Raw genomic sequence first — 27,511 nt, 5'->3', positions numbered from 1 at the left:
TATAGACAGTTTTTTTTGTACACTTGTCAGAAACTGTTAAGAAATAACTATTATTAAAATCTGTATGAAATAGGAGGACTGGTGACATTGAGTGCCATTGAATGGTAGCACAGAATTATAGCTACAGTTCACCATGTAGCTAATGCAAGCAGGCTCTCAAAGAGGAAGAAAGGAAAAATTAGAAGGGTTTACACAGCAGTGTTGGTAGAATCCTGGCAGTTAGCCTCACAATTCTCAGCCCTGGAAAAAAAGTGTGTTACAACTTAACAAAAGTCAGGGATGACACCAGCTAATTAATTGTTTGTTGCCTATGCTACTATGGATGGCAGATTATTCCAAATATTTATCACTCGTTGAGTATGTAAAACCTTTTTCTAATGCCCATGTTAAATTTTCATTTCATTCATATCCTCTGGTCCTACTTCCTCGGCTTATTTTGAATTAACAATCTGGCTTTGCCTTATCTATACCATTTAATATTGATAAGGCCTTGATGAGCACAAAGTACAAACTGTCAGCAACTGAACAGTGAGAGCAACTCAGCTAACGCCCTAGGCATTAGACCCATTCTCCACGTAGCCCAGCAAGAAGGTTTATATATCATTGTAGAATGACCGAGGAAAGGTAGACAGACAGCAACCTAAACTGTGGGCGGAATAAATAAATTGATAAGTAAATCATTTCTCTGTATTTATAACTTTCTCATATTTCTGATCAGATACTTATTAACTAGACTAGAGAAGCTGGGATTGTTCTCCTTGAAGCAGAGAAGGTTACGGGGCGATTTAATAGAGGTGTACAAAAATGATGAAGGGTTTTGATAGGGTAAATAAGGAGAAACTGTTTCCATTGGCAGGAGGGTCGGAAACCAGAGGGCACAGATTTGAGGTAATTGGCGAAAGAACAGAAGGGAGATGAGGAGAAATTTTTTACGCTGTGAGTTGTTATGATCTGGAATGCACTGCCTGAAAGGGTGGTGGAAACAGATTCAATAGTAACTTTCAAAAAGGAATTAGATAAATACTTGAAAAGGAAAAAAATTGGAGCTATGGGGAAAGGGGAGGTGAGTGGGACTAATTCGATAGCTCTTTCAAAGAGGCACAATGGACTGAACGGTCTCCTACTGTGCTGTATGATTCTGATTCTTTACCTATCAATATGCCAATTATGTTTTAAGCAGGTTTTAGGAAGTAATTTTTGATGCCCAGTGACTGGCCTCACCTGAAACAGTTAGCATCCAAGTATTAGCTGAATAACCTGCTGTGCGTTATTTTCTCAAGGGATGAGCAATAAATACTGGCCTTGCCAGCGACGCCCACATCCCAAGAATGAATTTTTTTTTAAAATAATTTTTTGCTATTTAAAACAAATGGATTTAATGGGCTCCATTTTCGGACCTTCGAGCCGGCCGGTTCGTGGCGGGGGGGCTCCGAAAATCGGGGATTCCCGGGGCGGGTCCGGAGCCCGGCTCCAACCCGCCCACTTCCGGGTTCCCCAGTGACGTGCTTAGATGCGCGCGCAGCCCCCGCATGCGGGACTCCCACCGGCAATTAAAGCCATCGGAATCCCACTTAAACCAATTAAGTAGATACTTCAGGTCATTTGCAGACCTGATTGACATGATATTTTAGGAGGGGTGGGATTTTCAACAAAACTGAAACTGTTTCCCGTACTGGGGGAAATATTCCCAGTTGAAATGGACGTGTTGCAGCCGCCAGCCTGTGGCAGCTGGAAAGGTCCATTTGACAGGTGGGAGGGGGGGGGAGACCCTCACTCATTGCAGGAGGCCACTCTGTCATTTTGGACAAAGTTTGGCCTCCAACACCCTCCTGCTAACAATAAAGTTCACAACCTTGCAATCTCAATCCCGGTGTGCAGACACATGTACCTACCTTGCGGACCCCCTCAAACATACATCTTCCGGATGGGGGCCGCCATAGCTGCAGTCATGACCTCCTCGGAGGATGAACAGCATCACCAGCCTCGCCGGCCACGCCATCCACCTCTGACACGTGGAGCTCCACAACACAGTGCTGTGACACATCCACCTGACACATCCACCTGCACTACCCTTGCCACAGGGTCTACAGACCGAGGCTCAGCCTCCTGGACCTCTCTGAGCAGCAGTGCACATGGAGACTCAGAGTCACTCGACATTTAGTCGTGGACATCTGCAGCCTCCTTCATGCCGAGCTGCTCCTGCCTGGCCTGAGCACCATCTTCTTACCTGTTGCTGTCAAAGTCACCACTGCCCTCAACAACTTGTCCTCCGCATCCCTCCAGGGTGCCACCGGGGACATGGCCAGCGTCTCTCAGTCGTCTGCACAAAAGAGCCCTGCAAATACACCTACACCCACTCTGCAGTGACACAATGGGTGGCATCAGTTATGAATCTTCATGTTGATCCTCAGGAAAGGGCATTATTGTGCAAACCAGACAAGATTTTCAAAGACGTGGCAGTAGTGGTGATAACAATTTTTATGATTTTTTGCAAAACAAAGGAAAATAAATGAAAAACATGACATTTCATCTTACACCCTTTGTGCTCACAAATCCTTCGCCTTACATTTACGGGAACCCCGACAAGGTGGTACCCCTCTGGCTTCAGCAGAGGTAGTGGCAGGTTGCTCTTGTCCATGCCCTGACCGATGAGATGCTTTGCGCAGACGCCCTCTGGGTTTTGTTGCCCGGGAGGGCCCCTCCAAAGACTGCTCCACCGCACCTGTGCAGGGGCAGACTCGGCCACCTGGAGAGGGGGCAGCATTGCGGGTACTGGTTGAGAGGGGGGCAATGGGTGAGACGTGGGAGCGCTTTGAGTGGCGTCCCCACTTCCATGTCCCCTTTCACCGTCATCCCTCTCCTGGCCCAGGCCCACATCACTCCTTCCACCCTGCTGGACGACTGTTTGGAGGACTTGTGTGAAGCCTTGGAAGGCCAGTTGTAAGTTATCTGTCAGCCTGTTTAAGGCGGCAGAATGTTGCTCACCCTGAATCCGAACGGTCGTTGTCAGGGCCTGAATGGACTCTTGTTGAGCCGTGCTTGACGCTCGATGGAGGCTAGCCTTCCCTCCATCGCAGACATTCCCGTACCTACCCGCAACACTATCTCAGAGTTGCCTTCACATCCCTGTGACAGTATTCCACTCATGTAGGAGTTGGACTCCTCCATCCTCTGCGCGATTGTGGAGAGTGCGTGTGGCAACTGTTCCAATACCTCGGCAATGTGCTGCTGCCCCTCGATGACTCTCCTTTTCATGGCTGGCCCCCAGGGTTCAGCATTAATGGGTCCAGCTGAGCAGAGCCTGGAGAAGAGTGCTCCCACCGACCCGGACTCTCCACGGCTGCCCCTGCCACCAGGGACTGCTCGTGCTCACGTGTGCGTGGTGACTCACCATGTGCAAGCCCAACTAAGTGAGGACGGGGACCCACCGAGGTGTGTGTATCTGCGCTGGTGGATGGATGGCTCAGATGTGACGATGGACCCTCAGAGGCCGGCAGGTCCTCTGAAGAATCGCCCTCCACCGTCACGGCGGTCGCAGATGGGCCTGCAAGAGAACAGAAAGCAACATTAAGCATGTGGACAGATGTTGTGGTGCTGCTGATGCCAAGTGATGCTAAGATCATTCGCTATCATGAGTGCTGAGTGTTAGATTTCTGTCACCAGCTGTTTGTACACTCCCAGTCTCAGCGTCTGCCATGGACAGGCACTCCAGCGTCCGGCTTATCTAGAATGCCTGCTGCTCCGCATCTGTTAATGCCACCTGGTGTGGCGGGCCCCCTCTGGTCCTTGCCCTCTTCCGAGCATTCTGGCATCTCTTCTCCTATCAAGGCAAAACACAGAGGCGTGATTGAGTGATGGTTGCATGGTGACCCGCTGCATGCATTGGTGTGGGTGGGAGTGACCGTGAGCGAAATGCATGGGAGGGTGCATGTGAGACATAGACATGAGATTGTGTGAGGATTAGGTTACGTGGTAGTGTTCGAATGGGAACTGGGGCGGTGAGTACGTGCAGGCAAGGTGAGGATGATGGTTGAGTGGATGTGAGGAGTGATGCGAGAGTGTTGTGGTGGCAGTGCAGAAGGAGTTGTGTGGTGGTGGAGGTGATGTGGAACACGGAGTGTGCGAGAATATTTAAGTATGCTCACTTTGGCTGACCTGGTTAGGTCATTAAATCTCTTCCTGCACTGCACCCAGGTTCTGGACACATTGCCACTGCTGCTGACCTCCTCGGCCACCTCCAGCCAGGCCTTCTTGGTGGTGGAGTGAGGACACTTTCTCCCACCCGATGGGAAAAAAAAATTCCTCCTCCTCCTCACCCCATCAAGCAGCACCTGGAGTGAGGAGTCAGAGAACCTTGGAGCAGCCTTGCCTCTGGCCTGCTCCATGCTCCTAAATTGGTTGTTTGCTGCAGGAGGAGCATAGGAGGACTGCCCCTTTAAATAGGGCTCCTCCTGCTGACAGCCTGTGATGCGGGTGCGCAGTGCGCCCGCTGCGCAAGTCTAGGACGGGAAACCCGGAAGCCAAGGTAAGTGTCTTCAATTAGGCTGTGATCGCATGCGAAGCACCCTGAATTCACTGGTCTCTTTACCCACACGCCCTGTCAACCCCCCCGCTGCCAACCTGCCTCCCTCCTAAAATCGAGGCCAATACCTCCGATTACAGAGTGGAGAGACTGAAGCATTTTCACAATGTCATCATTGACACTCATTTCCAGGCACTTGATTTTTACTCCCCTTTTCACTAATTTCTACTCATCATCCTTATAATTCGAGGACGGATGCTCAAAGTTTGTCCCAGAACATGGAAAAATTATCTGTGTGAAGAGGCCTGCACAACTCATTCACATCTATGGCACTCTTGAGTAGGATAAGTGATTTGGTGCAGTGTCACATCCTGCATCAAATGCCATGAATATCTACACTTACTGCAAATTGCAAATCTGCATGAAAAGTCCAGGAGATAGTGAAGAGGCTGTTTCTGAGCAAATCTGAGTAAAACAAAACTCAAATTGATTATGGGACAAACTCCATATTCTTTTTTTCAATATCCCTTCTGCTTCCATTGAGTCAGTCTGTGGTATAGTTCTACTGACTTTGGAAACTCTGTACCCAATTCTCTCTTTTTTTTATTCGTTCATGGGATGCGGGTGTCGCTGGTTAGGCCAGCATTTATTGCCCATCCCTAATTGCCCTTGAGAAGGTGGCGGTGAGCCGCCTTCTTGAACCACTGCAGTCCGTGTGGTGACGTTTCCCCCGCAGTGCTGTTCGGCAGGTAGCTCCAGGAATTTGACCCAGCGACGATGAAGGAACGGCGATATATATCCAAGTCGGGATGGTGTGTAACTTGGAGGGGAACTTCTCTTATGTGAGGCTGGATAATATCAGCAGGCTATTTGACTATGGGAGGAATCAGAGCCTGGCCCATTCCTGTCCTTATATGAGATCCACACACAGACCCTTTCCAGCGAGCATCACTTCACAGAGATCAAGAGCAGGAACCCTGGCTGATATTCCCCTCCCTGGACCTTGAGCAATGGGGTCAATGGTAACGACTCTAATGCTGCTCAGGCTCAGATCAGTTAACTCAGTCCAAACCAAGATCGAGCCTAGGACCTATGACTCAGCATATCTCACTCCTCCATGCTAAACAGTTACGCGACTCCCAAAGTGGACAGCGTGAAACTTCTTAGAGGCACAAGTGGCATTTAGCACCACATGAGATTCAACGTGAGGTCTGTGTTGCCCTTAGCAGAAAAGGTGGGTAAATGGAGTTGAGGTACAATCAGCCATGATCTTATTGAATGGTGGAACAGGCTCGAGGGGCTGTATTGCCTCCTCTTGTTCCTGTATGTATGTACTGCGCCATTGGCTCAAAAGAGTCATAGAAGATGAAAGAAAGAAAGAATTTGCATTTATATAACGCCTTTCACGACCTCAGGATGTCCCAAAACGCTTTACAGGCAATGAAATACATATGAAGTGTAGTCACTCTTGTAATTTAGGAAAACCCCACAGTCAATGAACTATGATCACAAGTGTATCATAAAATAGGATATTAACTTGTTATCATTTCACCTCTGGGATCTTACATGAATCCAATGCAGACTGATAGATTTCCTCCATCTGGAGGCCGTAAATTCCTGCAAGCAATGGATTTGGGCATTTTCCACGACTTTCCGCTAATTTGGCACTAAATGCATCACCGCTTGTTCCTCGCACTCTCCGCTCAACTTCTGGAGGCTGATTTTTCAGCCACTGTGCAATTCTCTGCAAATCTATTTATCCTTGCTATCTCTATTCCTGCCTTCAATAACCTCCTCAGCACCTTTCTGTTTGATTACACCTTCTGTTTCTCTTCATAAAGTCCTTAACTTCTTACGCAGTGACCATCTGTTTCTTTGGTAAAGGGGCCTGAGATGCTTGTCCACATGAAGAGTGCTTTGTAAATGTAGATCATTACTTACTGAGGCAGTACTGAGGAAACGTTTCAGTGTCGGAGGAGCCGTCATTCGGATGAAACATTAAACCAAGGCCTCGTCTGCCCTCTCAAGAGGACGTAAAAGATCCAGTGGTATTATTTTGAAAAAGAGCAGAGTTCTCCTCGGTGTCCTGGTCAATATTTATCCCTCAACCAATACATATAAAAACAATGGGCATGATTTTGACCCCGAGCCGGGAAGGGGGCTGGAGGGGTCAAATTGCAAACATTTTTTTATGAGTTTGATGTAAGGACATCTTTTTTTTTGTTGGTTTGCCATCGGACTGAGTGACAGGCTGGTCTCAGTCGGATGGGAGACCATCCAGGGAGAGGACGTGTTCAGGTAAGTCTTTGTTTGTAGGAATGGAGGGGCATGGGTGGGCATGGGGGCATAGGTGGGCATGGGGGCACAGGGACATGGGTTGACATGGGCCATGGGTTGGTACAGGGGCATGGGTTGGCAAGGGGCATAGGTTGGCATGGGGCATGAGTTGCCACGGAGGCAAAGGTTAGCATGGGTGTCATCAATCATGGGGGGAGGGATCGGGGGTCAGTCACAGGGGGAGTGTCGGGATCAGAGGTCATCGCAGGGATCCACGAACATTGGGGGGGGGGGGGGGGGAGATCGGGATCAGGAGTCCGCGATTGTTGGGGGGGAATCAGAGATCGGGGTCAGGGCCCGCGATCGGGGATTGGGGGGTAGTCCGCGAACGTTGGGGGTTCACTACAGGTAGGCTTGTTGGCCCTCGGGGAAGCACACCTGCTCCTCTGAGCCCACAAGCTGTGCAAGAAGGCACTTATCTGTTAGTCTCAAGCCTTCTCGCCTCCTTTCACGAGGCATGAAAGAGAAGGCCTGGGAATCCAGCCCTCTCCCCCCCCCCCCCCCCTCCCCCAGAGTTTAAATCAGAAACTATGGGAAAATGGTGGCCTGGAGACTCCTTGAAAGGTTTTAGGACCCGACCCACCTCCTGGGAGCAGGTTGGTCGCCCGCTTCTCATCCCGCCCTGGAGAAAACCGGAAATGGGCGGGTTGGAGGCGGGTCTGAAATGTTTGCAATTTTGAATGCCCCCCTTGCCCCAACCCACCCGTTTTCACTGTTAAAATTGTGCCGATTATCTGGTTGTTGTCACGTTGCTCTTTGTGGGATCTTGCTGTGCACAAATTGGCTATTGCATCACCCACATTACAACAGTGACTACATTTCAAAAGTACTTCTTTGGCTGTAAATCATTTTGGGACATCCTGAAGTCATGAAAGACGCTATCTAAATGCAAGCTCCTTCTTCCTTTCGTACTCGTAAATTGGAAACGTCATTCAGAGAAGACAGAAGGCTGTGTGGTGTGGTGACTAAAAGTGTCACATGGATGTAATACCTGGTGCTTTTGTGAGGCTGAAGCAAAGAAGAGAGAGCCGTGCTCTGCAGCTAACTGCACTATATGTTTTCTGGGATTGCTTGGCAAACACAATGGATACACAAAATTGGCAACTGTTCTATTCTCCAGCACTAATGTCTCTCACCTTTAAAAAATACAAAAATTCATCCAAAAAAGACATTAGCTCCTGAACTGCTGAGTGATTCCACAAACGTACCAAGAAATATGACTTGCCAGAAAAACACAAGAAATGACTCTAATTGCTGCTGGAAAAGTGCACAATGAAATAGCTAAGACAAGCAAAGGGTTAATTAATCTTGCTAAAAGTGACCTCCGTTGCAAGCTGCACATACTCTTAAGATAAATTAATCATCAGAACAAAGGAATGATCGCATAAAAAATATTGATCCTTAATATAAATGACATTAGGCATTGGATCCAGCTCTGTCCCTGATAGCTGATAAAAGGTATCACATGGAAATAGCATAAGGCTGAAGCTGTGAAGTCAATGAGCCAACAATGGATCTTGGTATCCTAACACTATCTGTTTGGTCCAGGAAGAGGGAGGGCGTGCCACTGTATGTATTGATCTTATTCTGCAACAAAAGTCAACTCACATGGTGAAGGATTTTCCATTTGAAGCATGATGACTAGATTTCAAGGTTATGAAGCGAGTCGAGAAAATTGACCCAGGTAAAGGCATAAGTGAAAAACCTATGAGATTAAGAGTGAGAATGGAAGTTATCTAACGAGCACGATACACTGAATGGTCCACATGTTCTTCACAAACTCCACCTCCTTCTCGGGGAATGACAGCTGGAAGGAGTGCAGCCAGAAAGGGAATTGTTGCACATGTTCAGCCCCATATTCAGTCATTCTGGAGAGCAGTCGAAGAGACCACAGAGAATTTGATGCAACTCACAGTTCCGCAGATGTCGGCTTGTGGTTCATTGGGCCTACCCACTAGAGAAAGAATCTTTCCTCAGAACATATAAACTATACTATTGTAGCTGTCACTGTTAGCCACAAGAAGATACCATAGTGCTATCCTCCCCACAGCAGACTTGGGTGAAATCCCTGTGGGATATTATGCCAAAAGGAAAGGGTAATGTACAGACACCGTCTAGAACGCTGGAAGCACCAGACAACCTAAGGTCCTTGGAAATCTACTCTACCGAGACATCCCTTTGCCCACACACCCAAACTTCCACACATCAAGGTAAAAATGGATCTTTTCACCAGCTAGGCTGTGAAACTAATATCGGACAGCGACCCGGCCCTGTGAGACACGCCTGTACAGGAAGAACTCCCTGACCCAGCTAAAGCTGAGGGATACCACTAAATTACCATCACCTCCAAAACGTGCGGTTTCCAGCTTGCTCTTAACAGTACCAGTAACCTCAACATGCCATTGTCTTCTCTTGTAAGTATCATGTAGCAAGACTGTACAACAACTTCAGAAAATGTATATAAGGATATTTATAGCAAGAAAAAATAAATCAAAGCGAACTTTTTCACCCTAACACTAATGTGCTTGTGCAAAGTTCATCTGGTTGCTATTTTAACAAAAGCACTAGCCATTTGTTAAGACAGCAGACAAGGAAATTTCATACAAATCAGTTAATGTATTTGTATGCTAAAATTTAGTAGCATAAGTTCCATCTATTAGAGTTGTGGAATAAGTTGCGAGATAGAGCCATTAAACTAGACAATGTAAATGGGTTCAAGAAAGAGTTAAATGTAGTTCTGGAGAGGGAAGGGATTGAGGTACATGGTGAGAAAGTGGGTCGATGGGGTTAATCTCTCAAAAAGCAATGAACTTGGTGGGCCCAATGCCATTTACTGTTCCTAAAAATGTTTGTGTTCTTATCACTATGGACTGTATTTTTGTACACTTGTCAGAAACTGTTAAGAAATAACTATTATTAAAATCTGTATGAAATAGGAGGACTGGTGACATTGAGTGCCATTGAGTAGTAGCACAGAATTACAGCTACAATTCACCATGCAGCTAATACAAGCAGGTTCTCAAAGAAGAAGAAAGGAAATATTAGAAGGATCAGTCAGATATTTATCACCCAGCGAGGGTTTACAAAGCAGTGTTGGCAGCTAGCCTCACGTTTCTCAGCCTTGGAAAAAGTGTATTAAAACTTACTAAAAGTCAGGGATGACACCAGCTAATTAATTGTTTTGTTGTTACTCTGGAATGGCAGATTATTCCAAATATTTATCACTCGTTGAATTAAAAGAAACCTTTTTCTAATGCCCATGTTAAACTTTCTTTTCAATCATTTCCATTCATATCCTCTGGTCCTACTTCCTCGGTTTATTTTGAATTAACAATCTGGCTTTGCCTTATCTATACCATTTAATATTGATAGACCTTGATGAGCACAGTACAAACTGTCAGCAACTGAACAGTGAGAGCAACTCAGCTAACGCCCTAGGCATTAGACCCATTCTCCACGTAGCCCAGCAAAAAGATTTATATACCATTGTACAATGACCTAGGAAAGGTAGACAGAAAGTAACTTAAACTGCGTAGGATTGTGGGCGGAATAAATAAATCGATAAATAAATAATTCCTTTGTACTCGTTACTTTCTGATATTTCTGATCAGATACTTGGGCCATAATCTTAGCTCGGAGCCGGGAACCCAGCACATCCGTAGATTTTCGCATAGGGAACCCTGAGGCAAAACGAATGCGTCACAATCTGTGTTCGCAACTCAATAGACTGTGGGCCGTGGAAGAAATCGGAGGGGTGGGGGGAGGTGCGTGGACATGGACGACATCAGGCGGGCCTTGGAGACGATCGGGGGTTCCGCCATCGGGAGGGTTCCAGCATCGGGGGGGGGGGGTCCAGCATCAGGGGGGTTGGGGGTCGGGTTGGCCAATCGCGGGGGTCCTGTTGCACCAGGTGTGATCGTTGGGCCTGGATGAAGCACTCCTGCTCCTCCAGGCCCACAAGCAGCCCAATAAAGGCACTCACCTCTTGGACCTGGCTCTTCCCGCCTGCTTTCACCTTACATGAATCAAAAAGTGATGGAAAACCCGAACAGGTAAGGTTAAATTTGTTTTACATTTGTAATACACAAAAAAATTAAGTGCCTCAACTATCGCAATGAGGTACATGGCCCCTTTAAGTATCGGTCTTCAGGCTTGAGGTGGGGACGGGACTTCTGGGTTTCCACTCCGGGATGCGGTCCCAACCAAAAATCTACTATTTTTACTGCCCACCCGCCCCCCCCCAACCCACCCGTTCTTGGGAGTTAAAATTACCCCCTTGTTACCTAGACTAGAGAAGCTGGGATTGTTCTCCTTAGAGCAGAGAAGGTTAAGGGGGGATTTAAAGAGATGTTCAAAAATGGCAAAGGGTTTTGATAGAGTAAATAAGGAGAAACTGTTTCCATTGACAGGTGGGTAGGTGACCAGAAGACACAGATTTAAGGTAGTTGGCAAAAGAATCAGAGGGGAGATAAGGAGAATTTTTTTTAAATTCAGCTTGTTGTTATGATCTGGAACACACTGCCTGATAGGGTGGTAGAAGCACATTCAATAGTAACTTCCGAAAGGGAATTGAATATATACTTGAAAAGGAAAAAAATTACAGGGCTATGAAGAAAGAGCAGGGGGGTGGGACTGATTGCATAGCTCTTTCAAAGAGCCGTCAAAGGCACAATGGGCCGAATGGCCTCCCTCTGTGCTTTATGACACTGATTCTATATCTATCAATCTGTGAATTATGTTTTAAACAGTTTTTGGGAAGTAATTTCTGATGTCTAGTGACAGGACTCACCTGAAACAGTTAACATCTAAGTACTAGCTGAAAAAACAGTTGTGTATTATTTTCTCAAGGGCAACTAGGAATGGGCAATACGGGCCGGCCTTGCCAGCGATGCTCACATCCAGAGAATTAATTTTAAAAAGCATTTTTTTTTGCTATTTCAGATATCCAACAATCATCTTTTTATCTTAACTTTTTTCTACCATTCTGTATTTTTTTTCTGATCACTACTATGAATCTCATTTCTTGTTTTGACCTGTAGAATGGGACTATCTGGGCAGTGACTGTTTCCATGACCACTGTTCATTAGGCTTCACAATCAGATAACAAGAACTTTGCTCTCACTGGCAAGCAATTGGTCCGGGCAGTTTTAAATGCATTTTAAAATTTCATTGACAGCACCCGAGGCAGCATATTAATGGTGATTTACCCAAAGCATTAACATGCTCGTAATCTTGCAGGCAAAATACCAGCACATCAGACACACATGGACAGCACTGCTTGACATGGACATCACGGATGATATGTGACAGCCACACACTGTGTCCCAAAATAACATGCTCTAACCCTAAACAGCCAGCTCTCATTATATTACCAGGGGCTTATAGGTTTCTTTAAATTTAAACAATGATTTTTCTTTTCTGCAGGGCATTCAGCCAGATGTGGAGTACAGTTTAATTTGATTTTAAAAAAAAACTGGAAAACATTTGGTGCATAGTAAGCCTGATTCACTCTCTCTGACAGTTCTTCCCATTGTCAGCCGAAAGCTATGGCACAAAATGTGCGACAAACTTTTATTGTTTTCCATACAAGACTGTGTAGTTAGTCGAGATTTCTTAAGGTGTGTGGAAAAAATGTTAGGAAAACTTCTCAATCCCTTCTCCGCTCATCTTTCCCATTCCCTCCCAGCAAAACGAGTACAGCAGCACATGTTAAACGTAGCATTTTTTTCAAATAGTAATCAGTCTTGGGTTTCATTACTACTTGAACACATACTTTGCTGTAAAGTCTCTTTCCTTAAAGCAACCAATGCAAGTACATTTTCTTATGGTTTATAAGAACAAGAGGCAATATTACATAGAAATACATAAACTACAACACAGAAACAGGCCATTCAGCCCATCTGGTCTATGCAGTGTTTATGCTCCACACGAGCCTCCTCCCACCCCTCTTCACCTAACCCTATCAGCATGTCCTTCTATTCCTTTCTCCCTCATAGGCATCCCCTTAAATGCATCAATATATATATAAGTACAGAAGTATCTCTGCCTGTGTGTGCTCAGGCTGCTGGCAAGCTGTGCACTTTTATGTTTAATATATTTTTATGTGTCAAAGATTGACATGGTCATAAAGATCTGTCATATCAACTTTTGACGCCATTTTTTAAAGTTGCTTTCATCTCCAAAATGGACAGTACATGTCAGGAGGAATAACAAAATAAAAAAGTAAAAGATTTTAAAAACAGTTTCTTCTTAAAAAAAACAGGAAAATAAGATAGCGAATCTTCGCTTAATGCCAAAAGGTAACACAATATCCATTTCTATTGCCAATAATCAGGAGTGCCTGAGGACAGCACACAAGACAGTCTGGCAGGATTGTCCTTGTAGTTTTCTGCTTTCCTCCACATCCTAAGGACTGAATGAACCCTACCAAGATTTGAATCAAGAACACTTAATGCTCCACATCCAGCGCTCAACCAACTAAGCTTCTTAACTGGCCTCTTGCAAATTCCGGATTTTCATCGCTCCACCATTGGCGGCCGTGCCTTCAGCTGCCTGGGCTCTAAGCTCTGGAATTCCCTCCCTAAGACTCTCCACCTCTCTACCGCTCTCTCCTCCTTTAAGTCGCTCTGTGTAACCTACCTCTTTGACGAAGCTTTTGATCACCTGTCCTAATATCTCCTTATGTGGCTCGATGTCAAATTTTGTTTGATGATGCTCCTGTGAAGTGCCTTGAGACGTTTTACTAAGTTAAAGGTGCTATATAAATGCAAGTTGTTGTCGTTTAACACCCGGATTGGTTTTTTTTTAAAGCGGAAAATAAAGCAAATCAGGGAAAATGTTAACTAGACTAATGGATTAATTTTTAATTAACATTAGATTTGAAATGCTTATTTTAGTAATATAATATATAATATAAATAAGGTTAATCTAAAGTGATATTTTCAGGAGATTTGGTTATCTTTACTATTACAATCTTAGTACTTCAGTGTCACAGTACATAAGCTAAAACTTGCATAACCTTCTGACTCAGGGAGACAGAAAGTTCCTAGGATTTACCAGCAGTTTAATTGTTAAGTTGTATTGAACATCCACGCAAAATGTTATGGCGACAAGATGAAAATAATTAGACAGAAAGCATTTTTTTTATTGCATGGGCAAAACCTGTTAAAATCATTGAGAATCTTCATTGTGAAAATAATTTGGTTCAATTTAATTTTTAGAAAATATTCTTACCAGCGTATCATTGTGAACTCCCCTTGAATCATAGCTCTTCACTTGCTGTAATTATTTCTTGCTAACTGCAAATGTTTATAAAAGAAACACAAAACCTGAAGGAAGGCTAATGATTCTTGGAGGTCTTCAGAAACTTGGCTCCTGCTACTTTCAAGTTTCTGATACTTTCAATTTTCCTCAGTTGGACACAACACAAAGAAATATAACTGCTAAGGTATAAAATCTTTCACCATATCCACTGTTATAATTAGGGTGGAGCTGGATTTTAATGAGAGCCAAGGGATTTATTTATAACCATTCACTTTTCATCCATGCTTTAGCTATAAAAGTCCAGTGTGGTAACATGCAAGTAAAGCTGAGATTTTATGATTGGTATTATTTTAACAACTTGGTAACTTATTTATATTAAGCAGTTTTTTGCTGACATTCAAATAATATAGATCAGAAAATCGAGCTGCTATTATTCCACCGTCGCCTCGGAGTTAGAAGGTTGTGGGTTCAAGTCCCATTCCAGAGACTTGAGCACAAATTTAAGGCTGACACTCCATTGCAGTACTGAGGGAGTGCTGCACTGTCAACGGTGCCGTCTTTCAGATGAAACGTTAAACCGAGGCTCTGTCTTCCCCTTCTGGTGGACATAAAAGATCCCATGGCACTATTTCGAAGAAGAGCAGGGGAGTTCTCCTGTTGTCCTGGCTAATATTTATCCCTCAGCCAACATCACTAAAACAGATGATCTGGTCATTATCAAATTGCTGTTTGTGGGACCTTGCTGTGTGTAAATTGGCTGCTGTGTTTCCTACATTACAACAGTGACTATGCTTCAAAAGTGCTTTATTGGCTGAAAAACATTTTTGGTTGACCTGAGGATTTAAATAAGGTTATATAAATGCAGGTTCTTTCTGGTTTTTATACGCTAATGACACCAGAAGATTTTCTCTGATCAAATTCTTTTAAAATGCTTTTGCAGTTTCACTGGAAATACAGTTCATAGGAAATCTTCCAGCTGTGCTTATGATGATGCTAATAATTAATGACCAGAGGAATATTTTCCCCAGATTCCTACTTGCTCAAATCCTGAGGACAGTCCAACCTCAATCAAATGTCATATTTGCGATGTCTACTTAGTGTTTTTCTCATTTCTTAACTGTCAGTAGATAGAGAAACTCCTGTCTCCCTGGGCAGACCACTTTTCAATTCATGTATTTATCCTGTGTCTCATTTTTAGTTGTTTTATTTTCTAACCAATGAACTATTTGCTGCCTATCATAACCTTTTTTTTTGCCCCCTATTTTTGTAATGTTTAACATTTTTTAATGTAGCCTTTTTTTTCAGTCTCCCTGCTCTCAGGCATGATTTTAGCCCCCAAGATCGGGTGGTTTGGGGGCGAGGGGGCAGACAAAATACATCCCGGCTCCAACCCATCCATTTTTGCATTAGACCCAGGCAGACCGGTGTGCGTGCGCAGAGCAGTCACCAGGAAGCTCCGCATCCACTTAAATCCAGCAGGCTGATGCTTAAAGGGGCAATGTGCCTAATTGAGATACTTAAGGTACTTTATATTTTGCGTATTGGACACTTAAAATAATTTTAACTTTACCTGTTCAGGTTTCCCGTCGCTTCAGATTCACGTCAGGTGAAAGCAGGCAGGATGGACCGAATCAATGAACAATACAATAAATAAATTTAATAAAATGACATTTTCCATGCTAAAAGAAGTTAAGAAATATAAAATCTTAAAACCGATGCTGCCTGAAGTCCCCGATCTCCGATCTCGGTTGGAAGACACCTCACCCCACCCCCCGATCTCCGATGTCAGCTGGAAGACACACCATTCCCCCGATCTCCGATGTTTCCCAAAGCCCAATAATCTCGCTCTTGCTCCCGCGTCCCCCCCCCCCAACCTGATGTGCACTTGCTCTCACTGCGGACAGGCAGCAAGCCTGTTAATCAGGGGGCTGCCGGGTGCGAAACCCGGAAGTGCCATTGATTGGCCTCATTAAGGTCACGATCTATTCTGTGTTTTGTACCCGCAAATCCCCCCACCCGCTGTCTTCCCGCCGCTGTGCCCCGATCTCCAAAAAACTTTTTTTTTTTTCAGTCAACGACAACTTGCATTTATATAGTGTCATTAACACAGTAAAACATCCCAAGATGCTTCACAGGAGCGTAATCAGATAAAAAAAAAATCTGTGACTTAAAGACTAACACAGTTGCATCTTTGGCATTAAAAAGGAAGGGGCTGCTGACAGACAGATTTATAAACAGGCCTAAAGAGAAATGTTGAGTAAGCTCGTAGGTAGTGCAAGGCTTAAGGTGCTGGCCCTTTTGCTATTGTGGACAACTCCACCTTCATAAGCTAATCACAAATATATTTCTACCTTTCTCTATAGAACACTATGGTTCCAAGCCTGCTGGGACCATTGAATTATCATCTGTGTAATGCAGCTCTTCAAGTTTGAAACTTGATATCTTTGGGGAATTGGAGACATTTCACGGTTTTATCCTCTTGCACATTTTGTTTGTGGTTGTCCACCTCACTTAGGAGATTAAATAAGTCAGAGATAGGCCATGGAAGTGCAGTGTAAATTTGTACATAAACTCCTGAAAGGAGCCAGCTCAATGAACCAAAGGGCCTTTTTTAAGTTTTACATTTTCTGCTCGAAAGACTTAACTTTTAACGTCTTCTTCTTTCCTGTAGCTGTTATTTATCTTAACATCTTGAATTTATTCAAAAAAAAGACAAATTTCTGTAAGCATTCTTATTTCTCAGCCATCTTGAATTCAACATGGAGGGCCTTGTTGCCCAAAGCATGCTGGGACTTGTCACCTATTACTATGGGATTTGACAATTTAATTTTACCTGAGTAACAATCCATCACTGCGTGGTAGGTGGTGGTGCTAATTGTTCTATAGCTTCATCACCTAAAACACTGTAACTGCTATATCTGAAACTCTGAGCACCTATTCATTGTGCTAAAATAGATCAAATATTAGTGAAGCATGCAGATCATAACTATTACTTGTGAAAATTATTATAAAACTCTGAGCATCTACTCAGTGTGTCAATAGAGATCAAATGTTAATTAAGTATGATGATCATAACTGTTATGTGCGAAAATTTTGTTCATTTCAAAACAGACTTTCAAAGGTGTTAATCCTAATGTTATTGAAACTTGGGAGAGAATTTTAGCTACAATATAAGGGCTTACGTGTTAATAAATTATGTGAGTTAGTTCTAATTTACATAGATTCACCCAGAGGAAAAGCAGCTATTTTCACAGTTTCCATGTTGTGTATTTAGAATTTATTTGATATTAATAACAGTAATTTTTTCACCTCTCTAGTGTATAAGCATTTATAATTCCATTTACCCTGCCCAAATACGCTTTCAAACGTCTTATTGGAGCAATAAGAAATTATTCAGTGAACAGGAACAGGAGTAGGCCATTCAGCCCCTTGAGCCTGTTCCACCATTCAATTAGATAATGGCTGATCTGTACCTGAACTCCATCTCCCTGCCTTGGTACCGTAACTCTTAATATCCTTGCCGAACAAAAATCTATCACACCCAGTTTTGAAATTTTTCAATTGACTCTCCAACCTCAACAACTTTTTTGGGGGAGAGAGTTCCAGATTTCCACTACCCTTTGTGTGAAAGAGTGCTTCCTGACATCACCCCTAAATGGCCTAGCTCTAATTTTCAGGTTATACACCCTTGTTCTGGATTCCCCACCAGAAGAAATAGTTTCTCTCCATCTACCCTATCAACTCCAGTAATGTTCTCCCAAAACAAGGTGTGCGTGATAACTCATGTGTGGACTCAAGCTCAGGACCCATACCCCATCACTCCTTTGTCTATGAATTTCCCTGTGTACACAGGAGTGTAAGTGGACCAAAGCAATATGAGTGTAAAAATTCCGATCGATGCTATTCTCGTACGAATGCTTAACATGCTCAAATTCCGCTCTGTGCTATTTTAATGCAGGCGTCAACTCTTCTAATAATAATGACTGCATTAAAAGAGCATGTCAAGAAAACAGAAATGGGTATGGCGTACAGCAGTGTAGTGGTTATGTTACCAGACAAATAATCTAGGAAAACATGAATTCAAATCCCACCATGGGAGTTTGAGAACTTGAATTCAGTTTTTAAAAAAATCTGGAAATGGAAAGCTGATATCAGTAAAAGTGACCATGAAGCTGTCGGATTGTTGTAAAAACCCAACTGATTTACCAATGTCCTTTAGGAAGGGAAATCTGCCGCCCTCACCAATATGTAACTCCAATCCCACACCAACATGGTTGACTCTTAATTGCCCTCTGAAAGTGGCCTAGCAAGCTACTCGGTTGTATCAAACTGCTCTTGGGGTAATTAGGGATGGGCAATATATGCTGGCCAGTTTGGTATCATCGGCAAATTTGACTACTTTGCATTAATTTTCTTTATAAAAGGGAAATAATAGTTGTAAAACCGAGCTCTGGGGCAGAACACTCAGTACTTCACCCCCACCATGACCTATCCATAATGACGAGAGCTCATTACTTTCTACCCTTCAACTGGTGTCTTATCCATTCCCATGGTTACCCTTGAAACCCCACAGCTTGAATTTGATGAATAGCTTTTCATGTGGGATTTTGTCAAGTGTCTTTTGGAGGTCTGGGTACACTGGGGGAAACTTTAGACTGCTGGCTTTCCATTTTATCCCTGAAAAAATGGGTGACCAGCAATTGAAGGTCTAGTGGGAGCCTTGGGCAACTTTTAAGGATAAATGGGCAGAGCATGCAGGGCACACATGCCAGTCTCATTTCACCTGGAGTTTAGAGGCCTTAAAGGGACCTTGCCAAAAAAGCAATTTTTTTTTGGTTTTGTTTTAAGATTTTTGCGGGTCTAGCAGGAGCAGGAATGCTCTTTGGGATGTCCTGAGTTTGTGAAAGGCACTATAGAAATGCAAATCTTTCTTTTTTCTTTTTCTGAAAACTAATCCTGATCCCACCAATAAGCAATGGGTGAATATGTCCTGGCCGGACTCAATAGCTAGTGAATGCAGGGATGGAAAGATGCCACTATTTGAGGCAGCATCAGCAATGCATTCAAAAGGAACGTGTTTGCAATACCAGTAAACATAGGAACTAGAGCAATTCTTCCTCCATGGTTGCTTGTTCATCTCAGATACACAGCAACCAGTTGTATCCTATTTAGTCTTTAAATTGCTTTCCTAATAGGGTACGTTAGTGCCTCCTGTGATGTCATTTGACCTTCCACCTCTATGCCAATAACCACTTCCATTCAGTTTGAGAATGGGCAGTTATGACTGCTTTTCACTGAAATGTGCTTCCTATGGTTTAACAAGAAAGTGGGGCTAAATGGCATGGTGTCCCTCAACCTCTGTGACCTGGTTTCAATCCAGCTCAGACTGGTGGGATTAAAATGTCACAGGCTGCATATTTGATAGGAAGTATAAACACAGGAATGGCACAGAAGCTGTACGTAATTGTGGTTTGAATCCTTTACTCCAACCTTCTGCTGTCCTGGACTGTTTTCATTTCACAGCACTAAGCATTTCCACAGCAGGAGAGGAGAACTTTTATACATTGGAAAAATAACGGTAATAATATGAAGATAGGGTTGCAAACCTCTTTTTTCAGCTATCTGTAAATGTCCTATAAGAAAGGCGACTGCAGAGACTTACCCAGATCCTAGTGAGTGGGCCGGCAATACAAAAATTGTCAGAATAATTGGCCATTTCACTCAAAAGCTACAATAGTAGTTGGGGTGGGAATTGCAAAATGACACTGCTGCAGCAGGGGTGCTTTTCTCATACTGGGGTTAAAAAGGCATATTTTTGGGGCAGGTAGTGGGAGCTCAGCGTGTATCCATGCTGTCGACGACCTGACAGCATTTGGGTGTTTGATATGGTGCTCTATTTCCCAAGTCGAACATCGACCATATTGATGAGCACAAAGAAAAATCATTAAATTGAGGAAATAAAACATTTTCAGGAAGAAAAAACACATCAACAGCACCAGTGATATTTTGTACATCTTTCGGATGAAATGTCAAACCAAGGCCCCCATCTGCCCTTTCGGGTCGACATAAAAGATCCTACGGCACTATTTTGAAGAAGAGTAGGGGAGTTCTCCCCAGTGTCCTGACCAATATTTATCCTTCAACCAACATCACCAAAACAGATTATCTGGTCATTATCCCATTGTTGTTTGTGGGACTTTGCTGTGTGCAAATTGGCTGTCGCGTTCAAAAAGTACTTAATTGGCTGTAAAGCGCTTTGGGATGTCCTGAGGTCATGAAAGATGCTGTATAAATGCCAATCTTTTTTCCTTTTCTTTATAGGATCAATGAGGACAGAGATTTCCACAGGGTGTTATGTGTGATGAAAGTGGGAACCCATTCTTTATAAATGGATTTACAATCGCATCATTCATCGTTGCACAGAAGAAATCTTCACCTAGTGTCAGTGATCAGAATCATCAGCTGGGAAGGATGGGGTCGGAGAGGGACACAAGGCTGATGGTTTTCTGGGTAGTGCAAATACTTTAGTATTAGCCATCTAGAACCCTCACAGAATAGTGATGAGGATAGGAATTTGGATAGGGTAGCAGAGCAGGGTTACCAGGACAGGTAACTGAATGATCATTTGCTGAGCAAATGAAGTGCTAACAGACTGTGAGGAGACTTAATAATGATTTGAAACAATGGGGGTGAATTTGACTTTGGGTGATGATGCAAAACGGGCGATATCAATTCAGCCGCCTGTTATACATCTCTCCTGATTTTAATTTCCCTTGAAGTCAGTAGAAATGAAAATCAGGAGAGATGTATAAAAGTCAAAATTACCCCCAAAGATTTTGTCAAAACAGATTTTTTAATTGGTGTCAGTACTACATATAAAAACTGGCAGAGAGGGGCCTAGCATCTTGGAGAGAAATTGGGAGCCTTTTATGGAGAGGGCCAGCAACAAATTTACAAATACAGAGAGTGACAAGTGATGCTCGGAGATTTTCAGTTCATAAAAACCTGACCCAATCAATCCAGATTGGATGTACCATTAAATCCACTGATACATAGAGGAAGGGAAAGTATTGAAGTTAAGGTATTGGTCATTTAAACCAGTAGCCCCACTGGGAGGGTTACTTGACAGGTAATCTGATGGAAAGGTGCTTGGAAGCTCCTCAGGGGGAGGAGTAGGGGTCTGGCAATGTGAGCAGAGAGAGCTAGAAAAGACTAAATGCTTTCCAACTGGGAGGAAGGGTGTTGCTGAAAACCATTCCATCATACAGCCTCGCAGCAGGTTTCAGGGTGACACAGGTAGAAATCTGCGCTAAGCCCTCCATGCCCTCGTTTGGCTCAGTGAGTAGCACTTTTGCCTCTAAGTTATGAAGGTTGTAGGTTCAAGCCTCACTGCAGCACATAATCTAGAACGATACTTCAGTATAGTTCTGAGGGAATGCTGTTAAACCAAGACCCCATTCAAGTGAATGTTAAAAATTCCCAAATCACGATTTGAGCATGTAACAGAAAGTAATGCATTTACATGGTGCCTTTCATGACCCCAGGACGTCCCAGAGTGTTTTACAGCCAATGAAGTAAGTTTGAAGTGTAGTCACTTTTGTAATACAGGAAACACGGCAGACCAATTTGAACACAGCAATGTCCCGCAAACAGCAACGAGATAATGACCGGATAATCTGTTTCAGTGATGTTGGTTGAGGGATAAAATTTGGCGAGGACACTGGGGAGAACACCCTTGCTTATCTTCAAATTTTGCCATACATCCACTTGAGGGGGCAGACATCTCATGCAAAATGCTGCAACTCCAATAGTGTAGCACTCCCCCAGCACACCACTGAAGTATCGGCCTTGCTTAACGTGCTTAAGTCTCTGGTGCGTGACTTGAACCCACAGCATTCTGACTTAAAAGCAAGAGGGCTACCACCAAGCCAAGTTCGCCTGGCCAATGTTTCTCAATTTTTTGTGGTATTAGGAAACTGGTCATTCGTCTTTCCGTTTCTGGAATCCTGTGCACAAGATGGCTACATTTGTTTACATAAAAACAGTCACAGTCCTTCAAAATAATTCATTGCATGAGAAAAGAAAGAAAACAGCAAATGCTGGAAATCTGAAATAAAAACAGTAAATGCTGAAAATACACAACAGATCATTCAGCATCAGTAAAGAGAAAAAAACAACTTAATGGGCTTCATTTTAGCACCCGCTATCGGGTGCGTTCCTGGCTGGGGGGCTCCGAAAATCGGGGAATCCCGGAGCGGGTCGGGAGCCCGTCTCCAACCCGCCCACTTCCGGGTTCCCCAGAGACGCTCCGACGTGTGCGTGCACAGCCCCCGCATGTGGGACTCCCGCCAGCAATTAAAGCCAGCGGGGTGCCACTTAACAGTATTTATTTAGGTATTTCAGGTCATTAACTGACCTGATTAAGGTAATATGTGAGGAGGGGTGGGATTTTATAGACAACTGGGACTGTTTCCCATACTGAGGGAAACACTCCCAGTTGAAATGGACGTGTTGCAGCTGTCAGCCTGTGGCAGCTGCAAAGGTCCATTTGACAGGTGTGGGGGGTGGGGTGGGGAGACCCTCACTCATTGCAGGAGGCCGCTCTGTCACTTGGGACAAAGTTTGGCCTCCACCACCCTCCTCCTGACAAGAAAATTCACCAACTTGCACACTTACCCCGGGGTCCAGAGACATGTACCTACCTTGCGGACCCCCTCAGATGTACATCTTCCAGATGGGGGCCGCCGTAGCTGCAGTCATGACCTCCTCGGAGGGCGATCAGCATCACCAGCCTCGCCGGCCACGCCGTCCACCTCTGACACGTGGAGCTCCACAAAACAGTGCTGTAACACATCCAACTGTACAGCAGGAGGGAGGGCAACCGCAGAGAGAGATGCGTCGCAGAGGGCACTACCCTCGCCACAGGGTCCACAGACTGAGGCTCAGCTTTCTGGACCTCTTTGAGCAGCAGTGCACACGGAAGCTCAGAGTCACTCGACATGTAGTCGTGGACACCTGTAGCCTCCTTCATGCCGAGCTGCTCTGGGCTGGCCCGAGCACCATCTTCTTACCTGTTCCTGTCAAAGTCACCACTGCCATTTAAAAACTTCTCCTCCGCATCCTTCCAGGGTGCCACCGGGGACATCGCCGACGTCTCTCAGTCGTCTGCACAAAAGAGCCCTGCAAATACACCTACACCCACTCTGCAGTGACACAATGGGTGGCATCAGGTGTGGGTCTTCATTGTGATCCTCAGGAAAGGACATTATTGCACAAACCAGACAAGATTCGCAAAGACATGGCAGTAGTGATGCCAATATAATATGTAATGTGAGTTGGTCAGAAATTCAATAGAAGTAAAAACCATGACAAACCCTCAAACACCCTTGTGCATCCCCTTCATGCTCACAACACGTTTGCCTTACGCTTCCTACTGCACATATGTGATGCATGCCCTGTGGCTGCAGCACAGGTAGTGGCAGGTTGAGTGAGGCTGACTGTGAAAGAGATGCATGAGAGGGTGAGTATGAGATAGAGCCATGAGATTGTATGAGGATTGGGTTGAGTGGTAGTGGCGGGATGAGTACTGGCGAGGTGAGTAAGTGCAGGTAAGATGAGGATGAGGTTTGAGTGGGTGTGAGGAGTGATGTGACAGAAGGGTTGGCAGTGCAGAAGGAGATGTGGGGTGGGGGCGGTGAAGTGGCAGATGGAGTGTAGGGGAATGAGTAAGTGTACTCACTTTGGCTGACCTACTTAGGTCATTGGAGCGCCTCCTGCACTGTATGCAGGTGGGCGATATGTTGGTGGTGCAGGTGACCTCCTCTGCCACCTCGAGCCAGGCCTTCCTGGTGGCAGAGGCAGGCCGCTTCCTCCCGCCCGCGGGGGGAAGATCTCTGTCCTCCCCCTCACCCCATGTATTAATACCTGGAGTGAGGCATCATTAAACTGGGAGCAGCCTTCCCCCTGGGCTGCTCCATGCTGTAATTTTTGCTGTTTGTTGCAGCATCTGTCAGTGGAGGACTGCCCCTTTAAATAGAGCTCCTCCAGCTGACAGAGCTTACTGCGCATGCGCAGCCCGCCCGACGCGCAGATCAGCAGTGGGGAACCCGGAAGACCAGGTAAGTGGATCCAATTATGCTGCGATCGCGCGGGGGGCAGACTAATTTCACCGAGCGCGTTACCCACGCGCCCGATAGCCCCCCCACCACGAACCCGCAGCCCTGCTAACATCGAGCCCAATGTTTCAGATGTGTTTCCTTCATCAGAACTGAAAACTAGACAATTACCAAGCATTTTAGTAAGATTGGAAATAGAAAGGAGAGAGAAAAGGGCGGGAGTGAAGCAGAAGTTATTCCGATCATGGATAGAGAGCTAATGGAGATCATTTTCACTTTTCCCACCGTGTAAATAAAATTTGGGTGGTTCTACAGTGGGTGGACAATCCACTCCACCAAGTTACTATCCAGGTGGAGAAGTTGAACATGTGTTAAATGATCTCAAAAGTGCTCAATAGAATACTGTTCAATATAAAAGATCAGCGAGGCGATGGAAAGACTTTAAAAGACCCAAAAATGTACAGATAGTTAAGAGGGTGAAAATACACGAGAGAGCGCGGCACAAATGAAAAGGTGGGAGATCGGAGAAACTGGAGAAAGAGAAACAGAAAATAATGTATGTGAGGTGATTTCAGACATTTCTGAGAGGTATGACGAGGTGCTATCTAAATGCCAGTCTCTCCATTTCTTTCTTTATATGATAGGGATAACCAATACTTTTAAAAAGAGTAAACCTCACCATCAGGGGAATTAATTGCATTAAACAACATTATTCATTCAGCTGGTAACATTGCCCAAAGCTGTAGTATTGACCGGGACCGCTCTATTCCGATCTAGGCAAGGATCACCACTACTCAGTATAGCTTAAGCTATAACTTTATTAGTCCAGAGTCCACAAAAGCTTAGCAGAGTGGTTACAGTTAAAGATTGATCATAATGCTATAATACCTATTCCATTACAAGTTACGAGCATCACATACACACAACCCAAGATACCACAGCTGGGTCAGTGATGGTTATCTGTTCTCCCAACTAACTAGTCTTATTCAGCTTATTTATATATGGTTTGCTGACTGACCATGCATGGTGTTTCTATTGTGTGATCAGGCTTACCTGACCTTCTAGAACAGGATTATGGCTGAGCAGACTGATAACAGTTTTATCAAGTTTCAACCTTGAGTTTTACTTGTCATCGCCCTATCACATCAGCAGAAATCCTATTAAACTCTTTTCCTGAAACAGAGGAACATCAGAAATCCTATTAATGCATCTCTTGAAACAAAGGAACCTCTTATACGCAAAGATTTGACAACGTTTGTGGCTTATTTCTCAACATGTAGTATAAAGTCCAGCATTTTGAAAATAACTATTCTACCACAGCAACTTTTGTCCAAGCTCACTAATTTTTCAGTCAGATAAATGTATGGAAAATATTGAAAATATAATTCATGGTATCATAATATCATAGTAGGCACAGCACAGGGGGAGGCCGTTCGGCCCATCATGCCTGTGCCAGCTCTTTGAAAGAGCTATCCAATCAGCCCCAGCCCCCTGCTCTTTCCCCATAGCCCTGTAAATTTTTTCCCTACAAGTATTTAACCAAGTCTCTTTTTTGAAGGTTACTATTGAATCTGCTTCCACCGCCCTTTCAGGCAGTGCATTCCAGATCATAACAACTCGCTGCATAAAAAATGTTTCCTCATGTCACTCCAGGTTCTTTTGCCAATCAATTTAAATCTGCGTCCTCTGGTTACCGACCCTTCTGCCACTGGAAACGGTTTCTCCTAATTTACTCTATCAAAACCCTTCATGATTTTGAACACCTCTATCAAATCTCCCCTTAACCTTCTCTGTTCTAAGGAGAACAACCCCAGCTTCTCCAGTCTCTCCACATAACTGAAGTCCTTCATTCCTGGTACCATTCCAGTAAATCGCTTCTGCACCCTCTCTAAGACATCCTTCCTAAAGTGTGGTGCCCAGATTTGAACGCAGCACTCCAGCTGAGGCCTAACCAGTGTTTTATAAAGGTTTAGCATAACTTCATTGCTTTTGTACTCAATGCCTCTATTAATAAAGCCCAGGATTCCATATGCTTTTATAACAGCCCTTTCGACTTGTTCTGCCACCTTTAAAGATTTGTGTACATACAAGCCCAAGTCTCTCAGTCCTGTGCTCCCTTTAAAATTGTACCATTTTGTTTATATTGCCTCTACTCATTCGCGTTAAATTTCAATCTGCCATATCTCTGCCCATTTCACCAGTCAGTCTATGTGCTCCTGAAGTCTGTTACTGTCCTCCACATAGTTCATTACATTTCTGAATTTCGTGTCATCTGAAAACTTTGAAATTATACCCTCTATACCCAAGTCCATTCAAAAGAGCAGTGGTCCTAATACCGACCCTTGAGGAACACCACTGTATACTTCCCTCCAGTCTGAAAAACAGCCGTTCACCACTACTCTCTGCTTTTTGTCCCCTAGCCAATTTTGTATCCACACTGCCACTGTCTCTTTAATCTCACAGGCTTTAATTTTACAAACAAGTCTTTCTCACCAGTAATGTCATAACTCATTCATACCTGCAGCAGTTATGAATTATGGATTTGAGATTTGGGTTAGAGCAGGAAACAAATCAATTAATGTACCAAATAACAAAAGATTAGGTTTGTAATGGCTTGAGGAAAGAATTAAATGGTTAAAGGGAAACCAGATATTGTAGGGAAAATGCAAGAAAGCATCCAACGACAATCTGGAAAGAGTATAAATTAATCAAGTACCTTCAAAAAGTAGAGGTTTAATACCAAGATCAAAGCCTAGAATTAACACTACTCAATATTACCAAATGTTTAACACTTTTGTATGGAATTACTTTGTCTGCTATCTTAATGGCGGCTTTAACCTATTTATCTTAAACTGTGCCTCGGAACTCATTAACATGAAGTCGGTGTGGTGAGTGGAGCCCTCCAGCGAAGACTGAAGGAAGAAACTAAGAACTGTGGAGGAGCAAAGAGATTTGTGTGTCCATGTACACAAATCACTAAAAGCTAGAGGACAGGTACAGAAAATAATCAATAAGTTTAATGGGATGTTGACCTTTATCGCAAAGGGTCTATGATACAAAGGGGAGGAAGTGATGCTTCAATTGTACAGAGCCTTGGTCAGACCCCATCTGGAGTAATGCATTCAGTTCTAGGCACCGCATCTCAGGAAGGATGTGTTGGCCTTGGAGAGGGTATAAAGCAGATTCACCAGAATGATATCGCAACTTATAAGGTTAAATTATGAGGAGCGGTTTTATCAACTTGGCTTGTATTCCCTTGAGTTTACAAGGTTGA

Source organism: Heptranchias perlo, chromosome 14 (genome assembly GCF_035084215.1).
Source record: "Heptranchias perlo isolate sHepPer1 chromosome 14, sHepPer1.hap1, whole genome shotgun sequence".
Lineage (NCBI taxonomy): Eukaryota > Metazoa > Chordata > Chondrichthyes > Hexanchiformes > Hexanchidae > Heptranchias > Heptranchias perlo.
The sequence above is the reverse complement of the archived record's forward strand: the minus strand, read 5'-3'. Positions refer to the sequence as shown.